Below are 19,242 nucleotides of genomic sequence, written 5' to 3'. Positions count from 1 at the left end.
GGGGCAAGTCCAACTTTACCGCTACTGGATTTACTACGGTAGTGATGGAATAGGGACCAAGGTATCTTGGGTTGAATGTGCGTGGTCCTTTTAGAGGTAGATATTTGGTGGATAACCAGACTTGATCTCCTACTTGATATTGGGGGGCTTCCTTCCGATGTTGGTCTGCTCCTTTCTTGTATTGTTCTTTAGCCCTTTGAAGGTGAGGAACGGCTTCCTTAAAGGCTTGAGTGATTGTAGAATGCAGGTGGTCTACTGCTGGTGTTCCAAGATCTTGGAGTGGATCCAACTCCGAGGTTCGAGGGTGACTACCGTATAAAAGAAAAAACGGGGTCTTCCCAGTTCCCGAGTGGACAGAGTTATTGTAGGCATATTCGGCTATCCAAAGGATATCTTTCCAAGTTTTTTCAGTTTGTTGTAGCATGCAGCGCAAATACTGTTCCAGAGTTTGATTGGTCCTCTCGGTTTGTCCGTCGGTTTGAGGATGGTGGCTGGTCGAAAGTCTCACATCAATTTGAGCCGACCGACAGCAACTTCGCCAAAAATGAGAAATAAATTGACTACCTCGATCCGAAATTAGAACTGAAGGAAAACCGTGCAGTCGGACGATGTTTTCGAGAAATTCTCGGGCCAGAGTTGCTGCTGTTGGTAAGCCTTTGAGTGGAATGAAATGCGCCATCTTGGAGAATAGGTCCACAATTACTAGGATCGTATTGTATCCGGAGCATGGAGGTAGATCGGTGATGAAGTCCATAGAAATCGTATGCCAGGGGCGAGGCGGGATGTCAATAGGGCGTAAGAGGCCGGCTGGTTTTTCCTTTTGACTCTTGTTTTGGGCGCATACTCCACAGGACATTATAAAGTCTCTGATATCTTTTTTCCAAGACGGCCACCAGAAGTAGCGCTTGATCTTTTCCGAGGTCTTGGTCATACCGGGATGTCCTTCCATTAAAGAATCGTGATAACAAGAGATTACCTTTTTCTGTAAATCTGTGCTGGGCAGGTATAACCGTTCTTGGAAATATAATAGGTTGTCCTTCACCGTAAAGTCCTTTCCCTGCAGATGCCAATTCTGTATGTCTGCTGGTGTTACCAGTAGCCTGGCTTTATCCTTAACTTCCTCTATGGATTGTGTGGCGATTACACCTAGAATTCTTTGTTCGGGAATGATAGGTACAGGTTTAGGATTGATCAAATGTTCTTCCACTCCCATCCGAGAAAGGGCATCAGCTTTACCGTTTTTTGTACCAGGTCGATAGGTAATTATGAAGTCAAACTCGGCAAAGAATAGTGCCCAACGGAGTTGCCTAGAGGATTGAGCTTTTGCGGTTTTCAAATATTGCAGGTTTCGGTGATCTGTAATCACAGTAACGGTGTGTCGGGCCCCCAGAAGATAATGCTGCCAAGCCTTAAAGGCGTACTTGATAGCTAGAAGTTCCTTATCAGTAATAGTGTAATTGATTTCAGGAGGCGAGAATTTGCGGGACCAAAATGCCACGGGATGCAACTGATTGGTTACTGGGTCCTTTTGTGATAGAACTGCCCCCATGGCAAGGCTCGAAGCATCAGTTTCAACGATGTAGGGGAGTTCTGGGCGAGGATATTTTAAGATCGGTGCAGAGATAAATCTAGTCTTCAAATTCTGGAAAGCTTGTTCCGCCTCGGTAGACCATTCAAAACGTTTGTTTTTCTTTAACAAGGCGGTGATGGGCTGGACTATTCGAGAGAATTCGGGGATAAACCTGCGGTAAAAGTTAGCGAAGCCTAACATGCTTTGAACACCTTTTACGGAGGATGGCGATGGCCATTTGAGAATTGCATCGACCTTCTTTGAATCCATACGCACTCCGCTAGGTGATAATATGAATCCCAAGAATTCAACTTCAGTCACGTTGAAAACACATTTTTCCAATTTAGCGAAAAGTTTGTGTTGACGCAATCTCTCGAGGACCATTTTCACGTGTTTCCGATGTTCAGTTTCCGATGAAGAATAAACAAGGATGTCGTCAATGTAAACAACAACACACACATCTATGAGCTCTCTGAGGACATCGTTCATAAAATATTGAAAGGCGGCCGGGGCATTGCAAAGTCCGAAGGGCATGACCTGATATTCAAATAGCCCATACTTGGTGCGGAAGGCCGTCTTCCATTCATCGCCCTCTTTTACTCGTACCAAGTGGTAGGCTCCTCTAAGATCCAGCTTTGTGTATATGCATGCTTTTCTGACTTGGTCCAGGAGTTCAGGGATCAAAGGTAACGGATATCTATTCTTAACGGTGATCTGGTTCAGGGCGCGATAATCTATACAAGTTCTAAGGTCCCCTTCTTTTTTTGGAACGAAGAACAAAGCTGAGGAAGCAGGGGACTTGGAAGGACGAATAAACCCATTCGCTAGGTATTGATCCAGGTATTGTCGGAGGTGAAGATTCTCAGGCTCGGTGAGGGCATAAATTCTACTACAAGGAGGAGTAGATCCAGGTATCAGGTCTATCTGGCAGTCATAAGACCTATGAGGAGGTAGAGAGTTAGCCTGATCCTTCCGGAAAACATCTTGGAATTCTAGGTATTCAGGAGGTAACTGGGGAGCCTCCGAGGAAATTGCTGCCAGTGCAACACCAGGTCGAGGGTGACAAGTAGAGACACATTCTGGAAACTGAACCGTTCTTGCTCGCAAATCGATCTGAGGATTGTGCTTCTCTAACCAAGGAATTCCTAGAATAATCTGGAACTGAGGGGCCTTGATCACATCGAACACGATCTTCTCATGGTGTCCATCTTGACTTACTAGCGTCACTTCTTGGGTGGTATGCGTTACTGGTCCGGAGGCTATCTCCGTACCATCCACCGTAGTAATGACGTCCTTTACAGCCTTTGGACAAAGAGTCAGATTCATCCTCAAAACCATTTCATGATCCACATAATTGCCGATGGCACCGCTGTCGACGTAAGCTTCAATCGCATGTAATCGATCCGGATGTTCAGGGCTAATGAGGACCATAGGTATCACGAAATGCGAGGTCACTGAACTGGTTTTAACGCTCGGCAAGAGGACCTCTATTCTTGTCGGGCGAGGTCGTTTCCCTGCTCAGAGTTTGTGACCCTGGTAACTGCAGCTCCTACTGCCTTCTTGGCTGGTTTCACCGGACAGTCTCGAAGAAAGTGCCCCGAGTTTCCGCAATAGAGGCATAATTGCAGCTGTTTTCTCCTTTCCCGCTCCTTTTGTGTTAGTGGTCCTTTCAGGCCCCCTATTTGCATGGGTTCCCCGGAGTCTACTCCTTTGGTAGGAGTTGGTGGTTTGGAAAATACTCGAGTATCAAACTTGGAACGATCGGCCTTCCTGTTCTGCAGTCTGTGGTCAATTTGAACGACTAAGTCAATATAGTCCGAACAGTCTTGCGGGGGATTCACTACTTGGGCTAACACATCTTTGAGCTCTCCACGTAGACCTCTATAAAACAGCGTAATCCTTTTGTCCTCAGGCCATCGAGTTTCCACTATCAGTCTGTTGAAAGACGCAATATAAGCCAAAAGGTCTTGATTACCCTGTCGCAATGAAAGGGGCTCATTGTCCAAGGCCTGCCCCTGTGAATGTCTTGCAAACAGTTTTTCCATACTGAGCTGAAAAGCTTGAAAATCATGGAGAACCGGATCATCTTGATTAACTAGAGGGATCGACCAGTCTGCCGCATTGCCACTAAGGTACGAAAGCACGAAAGCTACCTTAGCTTGATCAGTTGGAAAGGCTGCTGGCCGGCATAAGAAGTGCAACCGGCACTGATTAATAAATACTGCAAACCTCTTTGGGTCACCAGAAAATCGTTCGGGCGGAGCCAGAGGTACATTCCCAGGTAGGTTGATCTGCACTGGGTTCGTAGAGGATGTTGAAGGAAGATTTGCCCCTGATGCGGGTAACGGAGTTTGTCCGGCTTGTGACTGTAGCAATTGTCTAGCGAGATCGTCTGTTCGCTCCTTGGAAATAATCAGTTCCCTTCTTAGAGCATTCGTTTCCTGACGGGCTGCATGCACTTCTGCTCTTAGTTCCCCAAGTAACAGGGCTAGCTGGTCGGTATCCGAGGTTTCCATAGCGCCTGGGTGGGAGTTTTGCGGTGGGCTTTGTGTTCTGTAACGCTCACCTGATTCCCGCAGAGGCGCCGGTCTTGACTGGGTGAATGCAGTATCTTCAAAGGTGATGTGTAACACACGGTTGGCTCTTTGGGCTGGACCTCTGTGCACTGTATGTCTGACTCGAAGAGTAAGATGTCTTAGGTAAGTGAACGCCGAGCTCTCCATCTGCCTCGGGGCAGGGTGCCGTAACCAGTTTCTTCACTGGATAAGGGTGCAGGCCTCTTGACCTCAGAGGACTGCTGTCCGTCGTTAACTGCACGAACCGTAAGTTCTGGACACTTCAAATGTCTTAAAAGTCTTTTGTAATGATATCTCTTGTTTTGCAGGGTTCCGGCGATGGCGGATGGCGGGCTGATGAGAGTTGAGGATCGAACCCGCGTGAGGAATAGAAGCGCCTAGAAGCACGTAAGTAAGCGCTTGTAGCCTGCTTCACGATGCGCACTAACTGTCCCTTTTATCTTGCAGGTACAAGTTCGGAGCTTTAGAGAAGCTGAAGGGTGCTGGAATACCCACTGGATTCGGCGTGGGAAGGAGTAATGGCACGTGAGTAATAAAGTTGCCCAATGTCTTTAAACGCACCTTCTTTTGTCTTTCAGATGCGGGATGCAGCGCCGAAGGCCTCCGGAGCGTGCGAAGAGCTGGTAAGCTTTTGTCTTTCAGATGCCGGAATGCAGTGCGAAGACCTCCGGAGCATGCGAAGAGTAGGTAAGCCTTTGTCTTTCAGATGCCAGAATGCAGCGCGAGGCGTTGGTGACAGCCGATGGACCAGGTAAGAGATGCGCTGCCACTGAAGACCGTAGTGCTAACCTGTTCTTTCTTTGTCTTTACAGGTGCTGCTGAAGACTGGATTCCAGGATGGTAAGCCTTTGTTCCCTTAGGCCCAGGATCAGAAGCAGAAGACACGATGAGCGTTCTGCTGCAGAGAATGCAGAATAACACAAAGCAAGATTCATCCATCGGGTGTGGTTTAAATAGCCTCCTGTAGTGCGTAGGTGTCTCCTTCCACAGCCACGCCTAGGTAAGAAAAGAGTTCCTGCTTTCCAGAAGAGTTCCAGTGTTCTGAACCTAGGGAGTGGCTCCTGCCCCACCCAACAGGAAAAGTAGTCCCAAATAGAAGAGGATCAGGGGTTCAACTGGCAGGTAAGTAAGCAGCATGGTCTGCTGCAGGTAAGTCCACCCAAGCATTATGAGCCCGGCGCTTCCAGCACTGGGACTGGGCATCTTTATGAGCCTGGTGCCACTGGCGCCAGGACAGGGTCCAAAAGGTCCCAATTGGGACTGGCTGGCACTCGGAACTGGGGTTATGGGTCTGCTTCCAAGGGAGTCGGGCAAGTCCTGATCTTTTGGAAGCAGAGATCATGACAGTACCCCGTGGCACCCCCATCTAGCAATCTCACCATCCATGTCAGTAAAGGTTCCCCTGACTTTTGCCTCAAACGAGAAATGATTTCCCCAACCTCCTGCTGCGTATAATCTTCCAGCGTGGTTAAATCCACAACCCCGCCTGCAGGATTCTGCGGGTGGGGTCCGGCATGCCGTCTTCTGACTGGCTTAACCGCCACTGTCTTTTGATTAAGTTCTGCTTTGGAATCTGACTCGCTTGCCGAGCTGCTCTCTGGGCTTTTTGAGTCAAAAATGTATCCATCCCATTTATCAGGGTTCCAATCCACACCTGCAGTAGCAATTACAGCTGCCACTTTCCTTTGTTTGACCCACCCTCGTCTTTTCCTATACTTGTCCTGGGCCACTCTAACTGCAGCCCTCTCTGCCACGGCCTGTTATTTATCAGCCGTGTCTTTAAAAAGCTTCATTTGTAATTGCTGCATTAACGCAAACTGTTGTTCAGCAGCCAACTTTTTTTCTAATTGCAAAATATGCTCTTTCATTTCCACATTTTTCTGATGTATCTTCCTGTAGGCATGCAAGAGAACCCAACCCCGCCTGCCTAGCGTGGCGCATTCCTTTCCTCTCTCTACTGAAATCTGTTGTAAACAAAACATTACTTCTGACGGAGCAGCTTCTCCTATGCCATCGTCCCATGTTTCACTCAACCCTGCGCCACATGCCCACACCTGGTCCAACTTATCATATGGACCTTTAGCCCACCCTGGGATCATAACATCGGGACATTCACCGCCAGCAGGAACGCCCTTTTTCCTGAACAAACTATTCATCATTACAGTAATTTGCAAAACCTCTTTTTTTTCCTTTCCACTCTGCAGTCACTGGCGCAAGCACGCACACACAAAAAAAACAGATTAATACAGTCTGACACTCACTGCAAATGAAAACAAACTTTTGCTTGCAATGTAAGCGAAACCTATCTGTGTTCAGATTCTTTAATATTTGGAGCAATTCATCACAAATATCCCATCCTCATCGCCAAAATGTATTGCCCGCCAAGAGTGCATGGACAGTTATTTATCACCAGTACATTTGCAGAGCAAATACTTTGAACGCAGGTAGACGAAGCAATGACTTACAACCACACACACAATTAGAGGATAATTAGCACTTACACAGCTATTTTTTTATAGTTCAACATACATAAGCAATAGGTGATAACACAGAAATAAATCACAGAAAAGATAGTGAATTAGCAGGAATACATCACCATGGACGTAACTGAATTCCTCATCTCGCCAGAAGCGGCTGAAAGACCCCCTTGACAGCCAGGCTGAGAGCACAACAACCCACAGGGATTTCAGAACAAGGCGTCCCCCCTCTGACTGAGGTCTTTGTGCTTTTCCCACCTGACCTTTCCAGAGCTCTGCATATATGCCCTTCTCAAAAGGGGTGGCAATTTCTTAAACCTTCTGGCATTCGCGTTTGCGCATTGATGAGTGACTGTCGGTTGCCGGCCGGAGCAAAGCGCTTCCCTCTCCTAAAGCACCACGGAAAACAATTCCATAACTCATCTTGAAACCTTGGCGCAGGCATAGCATAGCAAACCCTAACAAACCTTCTTATCTGGTACCAGCCGGCACCTGTGGATCTTAGCTTTCCCAGGCCGTGTCCTTGGCTGAGGCCTGCATACCAGTCTCAGCAACAAATAAAGTTGAAAACATGTTTTTCAGCAAGTGCAGCTTCCACTGAGGCATGGAATAAATATCCATTATGGCTCTGAGTGGCCCCAGAATGCACTGCGCACCAGCGCCATGTTTTAGCTCAAGCATCACAGTGACTTAGAAGTCAGAAACAAGGGCTATTCATTAAGCCTCGGATGAAGATAGTGATTTGCTTGCACTCCCTCGAATGTCCCAGAAAGACTACAAGGTCAACTACAGACGGAAAAATTTGGCTTATGGTTGGACTGATGAGAGATGATGGAATAATTGGGAAAGTGGGGAGTAATCTGATGGGGCTCGAGCACCTGGGTTCTTGTTTTGCTTACGTGCTGCTAATGAGTCGAAAGTCCAAGGTTGGGTGATGAAGCCAACCAATCAGAGGGTCTATGGGGCAAAGTGCTGTATAGTGATGCATAGACCAATTTGCTACCATTTTCTCTACTATAATCAGTATTATACATATTTAGAGGTAGTTGAAGGTGTGCACTGCAAATAAGGGGTAGCCAATGAAGTACTAACCCCTATGCATGTCATATGTGCATATGTTCCCCTAACCAATCCTTCCCCTCAATAGGTTTTATAGTATGCCACATAGGATGATGTCATAGATAATGCATATTGGGGTATATAACCTTTGTATAATCAAGTTTGTTTGTGAGTGTGCGAGCATCAGTCTGTTGTTAGTTCGCCCTGCTTTATTGTACTGCGAATAAAGTATCATTTTGCCATGTTTGCTGAGTCTGTCCGGTTGTTTAGTCTGAGATCTTTATTGGTAATTCCACCTAGCATAAGAGACGCTTCAATGTGCTATAGCACCAAAACACATTGATTTAAATAGCTTAAACCAATGGGTGTACATAGAGATTATCATTAGCCAAGAGGGGTTGTGTGTGGCCAAGGATTGGTATTGAATGCTATCCTTTAGTCATAGTATGCTTACATGTGACTTCTGGGGACAAAAAAGTAACAAAAACTGTTCTGTGTGTGCAAACACAGGGTGGTTATAAATAGTGATGGAGATGCATTTGAGTGGAGCATATCCAGAGACACCTATGAAGTGATCAGCACGTTAACCAGAAGTTCCAGATGGTATCCAGTCATTTTATCACAAACATTACAGAGTGGTACATAACGGAGCAGACAATGACACCGAAAACCACTGCAAACATTAATTAAATAAATAAAGGGTAGTGGGGTAAAGGGCTTAACATGGGTCAGGATGGGGTTGGGGTGGCGTTATAAGGTTAAAAAAAATGTGGGTTTAGGGGGAGAATCCCCCCCCCCCAAATAAAAACTAAATAATTCTGTGTTTTTCTGTGTTTTGCCCACGATGAAATATACCACTCTGTAATTGTGGTCGGTAAAATCACATATAACCTTCCAGATAAGGACAGCAAGAAGTGGGATCACATGCCTTGATATGTTATGATATGGCATTTATAACGCACCTGTACACAAGTGTTTCTTGGTGCCACAAGACAAGGGAGGGAAAACATAGGGAGAAAAAGACAAACCATTCTGCTAGGCCTTGTGTCATTTGGATCGTGCAAGTGCGGCAATAGAAGTGTAAGGGGAAGCAGACAGGTAAGTTAGCAAGGAAGCAATAGAGAGAAGGCAGAGGAGAAAAGGAGGTCTTGAGCTGCTTCCAGAACTTCAGGTGGTCCGGTTCAGGTCTGAGGGGGGTCAGGAAGGCCGATCCAGAGGGAGGCGTCTGCAAAGGAGAGAGATCTACCCCCCACTCTCTGCCTGGAGAAGTGTCTGACCCTCAGAGATCTGGAGGTAGCTGAGCAAAGGGCTCTAGAAGGAAGGTATTTCGGAAGAGAGAGTTGGATGTAGTGTGAGCCCCGGCCCAAGAAAGCCTTGTGGAAGATGCAGAGGGTCTTGCACTTGATCCTTCCAGCGACTGGGAGCCAGTGGAGAGATTTTAGGGCTGGAGCGATGCGGTCCCTGGGCTTGAGGCCAAGGATAAGTCTCCCAGTCCTGTTCTGGATTAGTTGTAGGGGGCGAAGAGTAGAGGTAGGCAGATTGAGAAAGAGGCTGTTGCAGTGTTCCAGCCTGGAGAGAACCAGGGCTCTGGAGACAGTGAGCTTCTGGGGGAAAGTGAGGAAACGTAGAATGCCTCGGATGGAATGCAGCTCGACGCGGTCCTTTTTGGCAAGGTTTGTGATGTGAGAAGAGAAGGAGAGGGTGGAGTCAAAGATGACGCCTAGTTTTTTTGCCTCACAGTAAGGCGAGGGTAGAGGGCCCAAGGAGGACGGCCAGAGTGAGAGAGGGAAAGCAGGAGCAGGGGTCCCAATGACCAGGAGCTCCATCTTACTGGCATTAAGGCAGAGGGCCCAAGGAGGGCGGCCAGAGTGAGAGGGGGAAAGCGGGAGCAGGGGTCCCAATCTGAAGGATCTCTGTCTTACTGACATTAAGGCAAAGATTGTTGGAGGCCCACTAATCCTGAATTGCGAATAGACAGTCAGGAATGAGTGAGGGAAGAGAGGAGGCTGAGGGAAGCCTGAAATAGAGCCGATAGAGATTGAAAAGCCAGAGGATAGAGCCCTGGGGATACCACATGTGGAGAGGTGGTAGAGAGAAAGGACCCAGGTTGGACCTGGGAGAGACGGTCCAGGAGGAAGGAGGTCTGCCACGCCAGGGCCTGATCCGTGATGCCCAGGTTCACATAGTCTGTTGATCAGGGTGGCATGGTTGACCATGAGAGGCAAGGTCGAGGATGAGGATAGAGGGAGAACTGGAGTCGAGGTTAGAGAGCAGAACATCAAATATGTTCAGGAGAGCAGTTTCCATGCCTCTTGCTGCTCTGAAGCCAGACAGATGTTCATGGAGGTAGCCAACAGATTCAGTGTGGAGGGTAAGCTGGGAGATGGCTAGCTTTTTCAGGAGTTTTCCCAGAAAAGGAGAGATTGAAATCAGGCAATAGTTTGCCAGACATGTATGATCAGCAGAAGGCTTTTTTTAGGAGGTGGTGCAAAAGGGATTGCATGAGGGGAGAGGGGAAGGATCCAGTGGTGAAAGAGTAATTGCAGAAATCGGCCAAAAGCTGGAGCGAGGGTGGCAATGTGGTCCTTGAGGGTTTTGGAGGAGCGGGGGAGCACCTTTCATGGATCAGACTTGTCTAGAGACATTGTCAGGTGTTGTCAGAGCGAAGGAGAAAAAAGGAAGAGTAGAGGAAGAGGCGGCCAAATTGGGCCTGAGGGAGTTTGAGGGAGAGGAAGAAGAACGCAAGGACAGGATGTCCTGCGTTTTAGTGGTGAAATGAGAGGTCAGAGCCGTACAGACAGCCTGTGAGGGAACAGGCGACATGGAGACTGCAGTAGGATTGGCCAGCTCCTTGCAGATTTTTAAGAGTTTGGCCATGTTGTTAGATGCCGCAGAGACAAGGGCTTATATATGGACCCTCTTCTTGGAGAGGACAGAGAGTCTGTATTGCCTTTGGACAAGGTGGCAGGCCAGTTTATCAGAGGATGCGCCCAAAGCCCTCCACTTCCTCTCAGCCACACTGCACTTGCGTTTCAGGGTGGCGAGTTGGAAGAGTTGCACTTGGAGGTAGGCTTCAGATGGATTCTCATAATAGGGGCAAGTATGTCCACAGTTTTGGAGATAGAAAGATGCAGGTTAGACAGGGCTGTGTCAGAGTGCAAGTCAGCCGCAGGAGTAGGTGGAGCAGAGAAAGTAGAGGCAAAGGCGTCCACTGACACTCGCTTCATGGGCAAAATGAGCAAGAAGGAAGGTGGCAGTGCTGGGGTAGGCTTTGCTTGAAGGGCAAGAGGTTTCTAGTGGGAAGAGAGCAGAAAGTGGTCAGTCCGGGAGGGAGGAGTGGTGAGAGGGTTAGAGAGAGGGATGTCTGAGGAGATAACATCCAAGGTGTTTCCAGCAGACTGTGTCGGACCAGAGGGTAGAATGGAAAGGGAGAGAGAGTTGCATAGGTTGAGGAGAAGTCAAGGGGAGGGATTAGAAGCATCCAGGTGGATGTTGATGTCTCTGAAGAGAGAAATTGAGAGGTTGAGGCAAGGAGGGAAGAAGAAAGGTCAGCCCATTCTGAGCGGAAGAGAGTGACCTGGCAAGGTGGCCTGTACATGGTCAGAGAGAGGCCAGGGGAGATAGAGAGCCTGCAGACTAGACATTCAAAGGACAAGTATGCCTGCGTCGGATTGACAGAATCAATGACGGATTCCAGAAAGTCAGGGCCACTCCACCTCCGGGTTGGTTGGTTCTGGGCTCGGAGCGGATCTTGTAGCCATGAGGGAGGAGAGTGTCTAAAGTCGAGACCCAGATGGCTGTGAATCACTTCTCGGTTAGGACGAGGACATTCAGGTCAATGTCTTCGAGGAGGTGGCAGATGTCAGAGGAATGTTTGACAGCAGAGCAAGAGTTGAGAGTAGCTACGTGGAGCAGGTTGCCACATTTGAAAGACATCTGGGGTGGGGTGCAGGAGTGGGGTACACCCAACAGAGGCGGTAGAAGTGGGCAGAGGCAGAAGACAGAGGTGGCATAGGGGCAGATCGGAGCAGGACGTGGGTGCTGAAGAGGTGGCAGAGGAGGAAGGAGGTGGCAGAGGGCCCACAGAGATGTTAGAAGGAGTGGCAGGAGAAGGGAGGACATTAATGAGATGAGGGAGATGCCTATTAAGAAGGAGGAGATTGGGCTGAGATCCCTGGACCATGACAGTACCATATGGATAGGCATTGATGATGGTCTTGGGGCGCCACAAGGACCTCCCAAAGGGTGCCACCATTAATGGGAGAGGAGGAGAAAGGAGAGAGAACATAGACAATATGTGGGGTCCATAGGTCTGGAGAGAGAACGACAAAGAGGATGTCGGTTAGAGTCTGTCTGGAGGAAGCACTGATGTAGAAATCAGTGATAGGGAGGCTAGGTTGGGAGGCCAAGTTTGGAGACCTGGATATCCCTCTTGAACTTTTTCCTTCCAGACTTAGTGAGAGGGATATGATAGGAGATAGTGCAGCAGTTTGAGAAGATGAGAGAGATTGAGAGCACCATAGAGGGTGCACAGAGGCATGAAGGGAGAGTGAGAGTGGAAAAGAAGCACAGTCCATAGCTGAGCACCACAGAAAGCACCAGAGGGGTAGGATTCACACAGAAGGAGGCAACAAGCAGGCAACACACTTCAGGGGAACGCAGGAGCAATGTGGACGGAAGACGGGAGACACCACACTGCAAAAACACCCAAATTTGACTGTCATAAAATGAGGGGAAAAGGCCTAGTTTCAAACAAACAGCAATGCAAAAACACCTAGATTTGACTTTCCTAAAAAGAGGAACAAAAGGCCTAGTTTCAAACAAACAGCAATACAAAAAGGAAAATCAACTTTCCTAGAGAGATGTGTGAGATGGCCAAGCAATACAGTTCACTGAGATGCTTATGAGTGATGCGATAAGAAAAATAAAGTAATTGGAGGGGTTGGTCAGTTTAGTGGGGTGCAGTGATTGCTGCCACCCCGACCCACTGCACTTACTTTAGTAGTCGCTGCAGGTGGACGGCTACAGGCTTCTTGCTTCCCCGGCTGACACCGGCAGATGCCATCTGGAGCTTTGCCTCTGGGTCCTTCGCCGCAGGGGGGCTGCCCTAGGAGGGTGTCTTAAAAGGAGGAATACTTGCCAATCACGTGAGGTCGGAGGGCTGGAGGGGAGGCCCAGAATGGGAAACCAGGAAGCGTTGCCTTGCTACAAACAAGGGGGTCAGATGCTGTTCACAGTATGATTCGACAAGAATCAAGGATTGAGGAAGTGGCTTGCAGGCCAGGATTGACGCGCACACGGGGCGCTTACACTAAGCAAATTCAAGTTATAACACAAAATTTGTTAAAGTGGGCTCAGGGACTAGGACAAACACTTACTTGAGCAAACGCTGCTCCACGGCTGCCTGCCAATACCAAATGCAGGGATAGAGCACAGGTCTTACCGAAGCCTTTTCAATACACCAGTCAGGGACTGGGGGTGTGATGGGAGGCGGGCGTGGGCCTGGTGATCGAGAAAGTGGCTTGCAGGCGAAGGTTGATGCGCACATGGGGCGCTCACACTAAGTAAATTCAAGTTATAACACCAAATTTGATCAAATTGGGTCAGGGCAGGGGCCAAACACTTATGAGTTAACCCCTATTTTCAAACCGATATTGAAAAGAAAATCTATCATTGTTTCTATGGACATTTTGAGAAAAGATAAGGGACTTTGCAAAGGGCTAGCAGTGTCTAACACAGGGACCGCCCAGGCCAGACGTAGGCCCCAACCATCACCCTTACCTATTGTAAGGCTCATGTCTTTTTCTGATGAAGACAACAACATTCTATCAGTAGACAACAACAAAAGGACATCACTGCAGTCCATTTCAAAAGTAATCCCATAGAAATGAAGGTGGAAGAACATTGCACATGAGGCAACATTTGCTGATTAACAACTGCGTAGTTGAAAAATAAGTCATTACATTGAGTTATGACTAAAAACCAACAGTAGATTCCTTTTCTGCTTGGGCAAGTGAATGTAATTTAGTACATGACATGTTTTTAAAATGTAACAAAGAGAAATATAGCCACCTTTCGACACAGTGTGCAGCTGACAAACAGCTAGCGCTGACATACATATTTATGTTCAAAACCGCACCGCTGCACCAAGGGAAGTAATGAAATAGTTGCAGGAATTCAAAGATGCTTGAATTTTGAAAAAGATAGCTTTTCAAGTCAAAGCAACTGTGAACTAGGTTTTACACACAGAAACGAGCAATCTACTATTTTGTGTTTGCAGGAATGGCAAAATGCATGTACATGTATTAAACAAACAACAGAAAAAATGCAATTGACAAATGAGTAGATATTGAGAAACAGCATTTTTTCATGGCATTAGTGCATGGTTATTGAAGCCAGGTGCTGAGAGAAGCACTGGATTGAATTAATATATTGTGGGGTAATTAAACCCCTTGTTGTTTACTCAAACAATGGATATATATATATTGAAGAATATGCCTTCTTTAATGGGCAGACACTGGATCACCCCTGATTTGTTGATTATTATGTTGGGCAAGGTAACAATTTCTTGTTGGTAATTAATGGGACATTTTTGAAAGAGTATAGATCATAAGGCATGCATGGACCAATTGCACAAATGAGGAAAAGAGGGAAAATGTTTTGCTAAGAGGTTTTCAGTGTGCAGCAAAAAGAAATGCACATTGCAAATGAAAGCACAGGAGAGTGCTGTGGGTGACTAAAACAGTGAGAATATGGCTAGTTGTGGTCAGAGAGAAGACATGGGATATGCACCATAATAATGCAGAGTCGTGGGGATGTTGTATATGCAGACTCAGGCATGTGCACCAAGGCCAGAGCAGATTGGACAGGCTTCAAGTGGGGGGACAGTGTTTCCCTCACTACACAGTATAGCTACTTAATATAGAGGCATTTGAAGAAGAAAACGAAAAACTATGTCTAAAATCACACAAATTGTGAAAGGGTGTCAACGAGAATAAAAATGTAATTATGAGTGCAAATTACATCAAAAAGTAGGTTAATGCAATAATGAATGACATTAAACTAAGCACAGTGAATATGTATGCGGAATAGCAAGAATAAATAAAACAAAGACACCTTTTTGGGAAAAATATTGGAAGAGCATGTATTGATGTAAAAATGTGTATTTAGAATGAGGAAGCAGTAAGTAATGAGAGGGAGTACTTTCAAATACACCATGGCTAAGGTTACACACAATAGATGAAAAGCATGATATATTTAACAGTTGTATTGAGAAGATTAAAAGAGTATTTTTATAGAATAAGGAGTGCACTATTTTGTTTTATTTGTTAAAAATGTGTTTAAATTAAATGTATTTATGAATAAGTACAAGCAGGCTGGGCACTGACAAAGAAAAATGAGGAGGGCTTGACACAATTATTGAGCACAACATGGATTATTATTATATGTGATTAATTGATTTATTGTGAAAAATAGAGATGATTAAGGTTAGAATCTCTGTCATTATATGCTTCTAAGGAGAGGGAGAGTGACACATGCACACATAGTCACACACATACACATGCATGCACACACACAAAGGCATGCACGCACACATGATTTTGTGCAAGTATAGGCAATCAATGGATTACAGGCAATGCACATAAAATAATACACATAGGTAGTCAGAGAAGGAATTTGATACTGCAATGAGAACAAACACACACACACACAAACATCGGATGATTTTGCTTTACATTAAGAATACCAGATAGGGACATTATGTTTTACTCTATTTCAGTTTTCTACAGGGAATAGGAAACCATACCAGCGTCTTCTTCTTCAACTACGGATGCACTAAGAAAGAGAAAGGGAGTGACTGAAGAAAACACATCCTTTTTCGAAAAATGTGTTTTGAATTTGTTATGTTGTCTGTTTTGTCTTTTATTATTTTATCATAAAGAAGGAGACTGTATAAAACTTAGTGGTGGGAAGAATGACAACGACAGAGAACATGTTTCCTTTGCTATTTAACATTGTTGGAAAGAAAGAAGTCCATGAAAGAAATAGGGCAATGCCAGAAAAAGGCAATTATATATATTTATGTTTTATGGTCTCAGGTCATAGCCAAACCCTGGTATTAGCCAATATGTACGGATCATAGATGATATTAAGATATGTCGAAAAGAGAAAGGAGCAGTCATCCTATTATATTAGGAAAAGATAAGATGCAGTAGCAATTTTTTTTAGAAGGTAGAAATGATTAAAGGAATGACATGAATAGTCTAAGGTTTGGGTTTGAGAAGGCAGTACTGATGATAAAAATGCACTTATTTTTCAAGAAATGTTTTCAGTTTTATATTACAGATGGGCGGGAGAAACATACACATCAGGTGATTGACAGCAACCAATCCTGCGGGCAGGGAGAGAAATGCCCATTGTGAAAGGGGGTTTTGAGAGACCCAGAACTCCGCCATCCATTCCCCAGAAACAATTGAATGCCCCCCCACTGACTATCTTATTCGAATCAGAAGATTGAGAGTTTTCTGTGGTCATTTGACACAATGAAATCAAAAAGACTGGCCTATTAATTAATGGGCCCGTAAACTTGCTGCAAAGCAGCACAAAGAACAATTAAAACACATTAACTAATCATAAACAAGGTTCTTGGATGCAAAATAAGGAAAATAAGATGAGTCCGGTGGAAGATGTGTCGACAGAAGACAAGGACGAAATTAAAATGTGCAAGGAAGTGTTGCGGGGTGGGAAGAAGGAAAAAGTGTACAGTAAAATGTTGCACGTGGACAAAGCAAGAGAAAATAGGCTGGTGGTTTCCCTCAAGGAATGATCTCACCCGATTTTCGTAGTGGCTAGAATCACTTGTTGTGCATGGTATTTTGTATTTAATTGGATAACAGGGGTAGCATCCAGATAGGAGCAAATAAAGTTATTCTTTGAGGATACGCGCGTAAGAAGATTCAAAGAGGGTGAAACATATGCAGTGGTCTTTTGACAAAGGAGACATATTTATGTCTAAGATTAGGAGAATACAATATGGTTGAAGACACTGTTGATTCTTTAGAAAATGTCTTTAATGATACCTCTCACGTTTAGATGAAACACCACATGGGGGGTGACTGAGATGGGGATGCATAGGTACACTGTATATGGGGGAGGGTGGACACTGTGTATAGTGGTTGTGTATTGAACAGTGGTCGAATATCGACGAGAGGTGAGTTTGTAGTGGGGTGCCGACCCGCCCCTCAACTGAGTATAGGTAACATGATAGGCAAATCAATGGTTCTAGTATTGCAGAAATCAGAATCATCACTTTGAAACTAAGGCTGAAGAACCTTATAACCTATCTAGCTAGACTGCACTTGACAATGTAATCAATTGGTCAGATGATGACATTACATGAAAATCAACATAACTAATACTGTGTGCTTATTTGCTCCAAGAATATTCGCAATCACAACACATGAGGCATTCTATGAATCTTAATTTGACTACATGGAAACCAACCAATTTATGATGTTCATATATACTGTAGAAGCATTGATAAAGCCAAAGAATTGGTGAAACTCAGGCACGTGTAGCCACAAGCTAGTTCCAATTATTAAATGTATACTGACACATTGATTTCAATTGTTGACAAATTTACTAGTACTGTACCATTTAATATTCATTTAACACATAGGTTACCTGGTGAAAATAACCCTCCTCTCAGGCACATGCTGCAGACTGTTTGAGCTATTTACCCAGTTTTATAAGAAAGTATGGCTTACTGTTTTTTCTCAATATATGACGCAGGTTTGCTGATTCACCACACTCTCATATCACTCTATAGTAATGCCAATTCAATAAGTTTTGTTCCAGTTACCTGTGTGCCTGGGGACCAAGAGTCATATCCAACACATAGGTTGAACAACTGGTAGTAAATATAACAGTTCCATTTAAAACGGCAGAAATTCTCACAGAACAGTTCCTCCCATGGACGGATTTGCTGATATTTACCCAATGGCTGCACCACTTGCCGAACAATCACAGGCACTGCAGACAGAAATAGTCTGAAGTCAATGAAAAATAACTGACCTGGCAGGGAGGGTATCAGGTAATGTTATACCCATACCTATTGTCGTTATACAAAATGTCACCGGGAAAAGGTTGTTGCAACATTACATATGGTGACCATATATATGGGGTCAAGGGGAGTGGGGATGTACCCCGCTCTCCTTGGAAAATAAAAGGTTTTGGGAGTTGCAAGGGTGTCCCCAGCATGTTAAATGTAATAATGACCCTGCAAAAACTGCAATCTTTCAGCGACTTTTTTGCCAGGTGACATTTTTTGCAAGGACAGTATTACATGTAACCGCAGGGAGTTGGTTATGGGTGAGGTCATGGAATTCTTGGTGTGGTACAGAGTTTTTATCGAAGAGGCCCATAGAAACTCCATCTGCAGTAAAACTAATACAAGCAGAAACTCAGTTTAAGAGGTAGAGGTGAGTGATGAAGGCTTGTGCTGGGGGATGAAGGGTGGAGCTGGAGTGACCATGTGGAGCAGTGAGCACCATCCACTCAGTGATGTAGGCCCCACAGGCGGTATGCACCGACCCCAGCATATCTCTAGCCTCATGTGTGGGCCTCACAATACTGACTTAGACCCTTTGAGCAGGACAAGGATCTATCATAATGTGGTCCATCCAACAGTTTGGGAGGAAAATTACAGCTCTGGGCTGCTGAGCCCCTACCACTCATGAAAAATACAAAGCCATAGCCAAGTCTAGAGAGACAAGAGAGATCCTTGTAGCCAGTGTTGGCTTCAGCACTCTGCGGACTGAAGCCAAGAAGTGGACGAGACTGAAGTGTGCTTGGTTAATAGAGCTGCTAGTCCTTCCAACGTTTTATTCCAAATGTATTGCTCCCAGTCCTCAGCAACGTTTACATTTGTATTACACCTGAAATTCCTGAAACCATTTGATATGCCCCCTCTGCCCTACAATCTGGTGCACATGGGGAAATTATGTGAGAGTGCATATCTGGAGTTTTGAGTGAGGTGGTGCGGTAGAGGGAGTGAATGAGAGAGGAGAGCAGAGAGGAGGCAAGGGGGAAAGGAGGCAAATGGAGAACTAAAGAGGGGAGTCAGAAAATTAATTGTCACCATAAGGGAGAAGATAGGAGAGAAATAGAGATGTGAAGAGGATAAGAGATGGAAATTATACCAAAGGATTGAAAGAGGGAAGTAGAGGTGACAGGAGGAGCCAGCAAAAGAATGGAGGAGCAGAGGTGAAAATAAGAGTGGGCAAAATAAGGGGAAAGTAGCAGAGGACAAAAGGAACAGAGGAGAGAATGGTAGGAGAAGAGCTGAAAACAAGTGGAGGAGGGAAGGGAAGAAGAATGAGACGGACGTGACAGGAGGAGTGGAGAATACAATGGTTGGAGAAGAGGTGAAACTGGGGAGCGAAGGAGAGAAATGGAGAGGAAGTGATCATGCAAAAAGAGAAGCTGAGAAGATGCAGTGAAAGGAGGTATAGAAGGGATAGCAGGAAATAGATGCAAGGAGTGGAAGATGCAACATGAA

Source organism: Ambystoma mexicanum, chromosome 9, assembly GCF_040938575.1.
Source record: "Ambystoma mexicanum isolate Mex_15411 chromosome 9, UKY_AmexF1_1, whole genome shotgun sequence".
Lineage (NCBI taxonomy): Eukaryota > Metazoa > Chordata > Amphibia > Caudata > Ambystomatidae > Ambystoma > Ambystoma mexicanum.
This window is presented reverse-complemented; position numbering follows the sequence as displayed.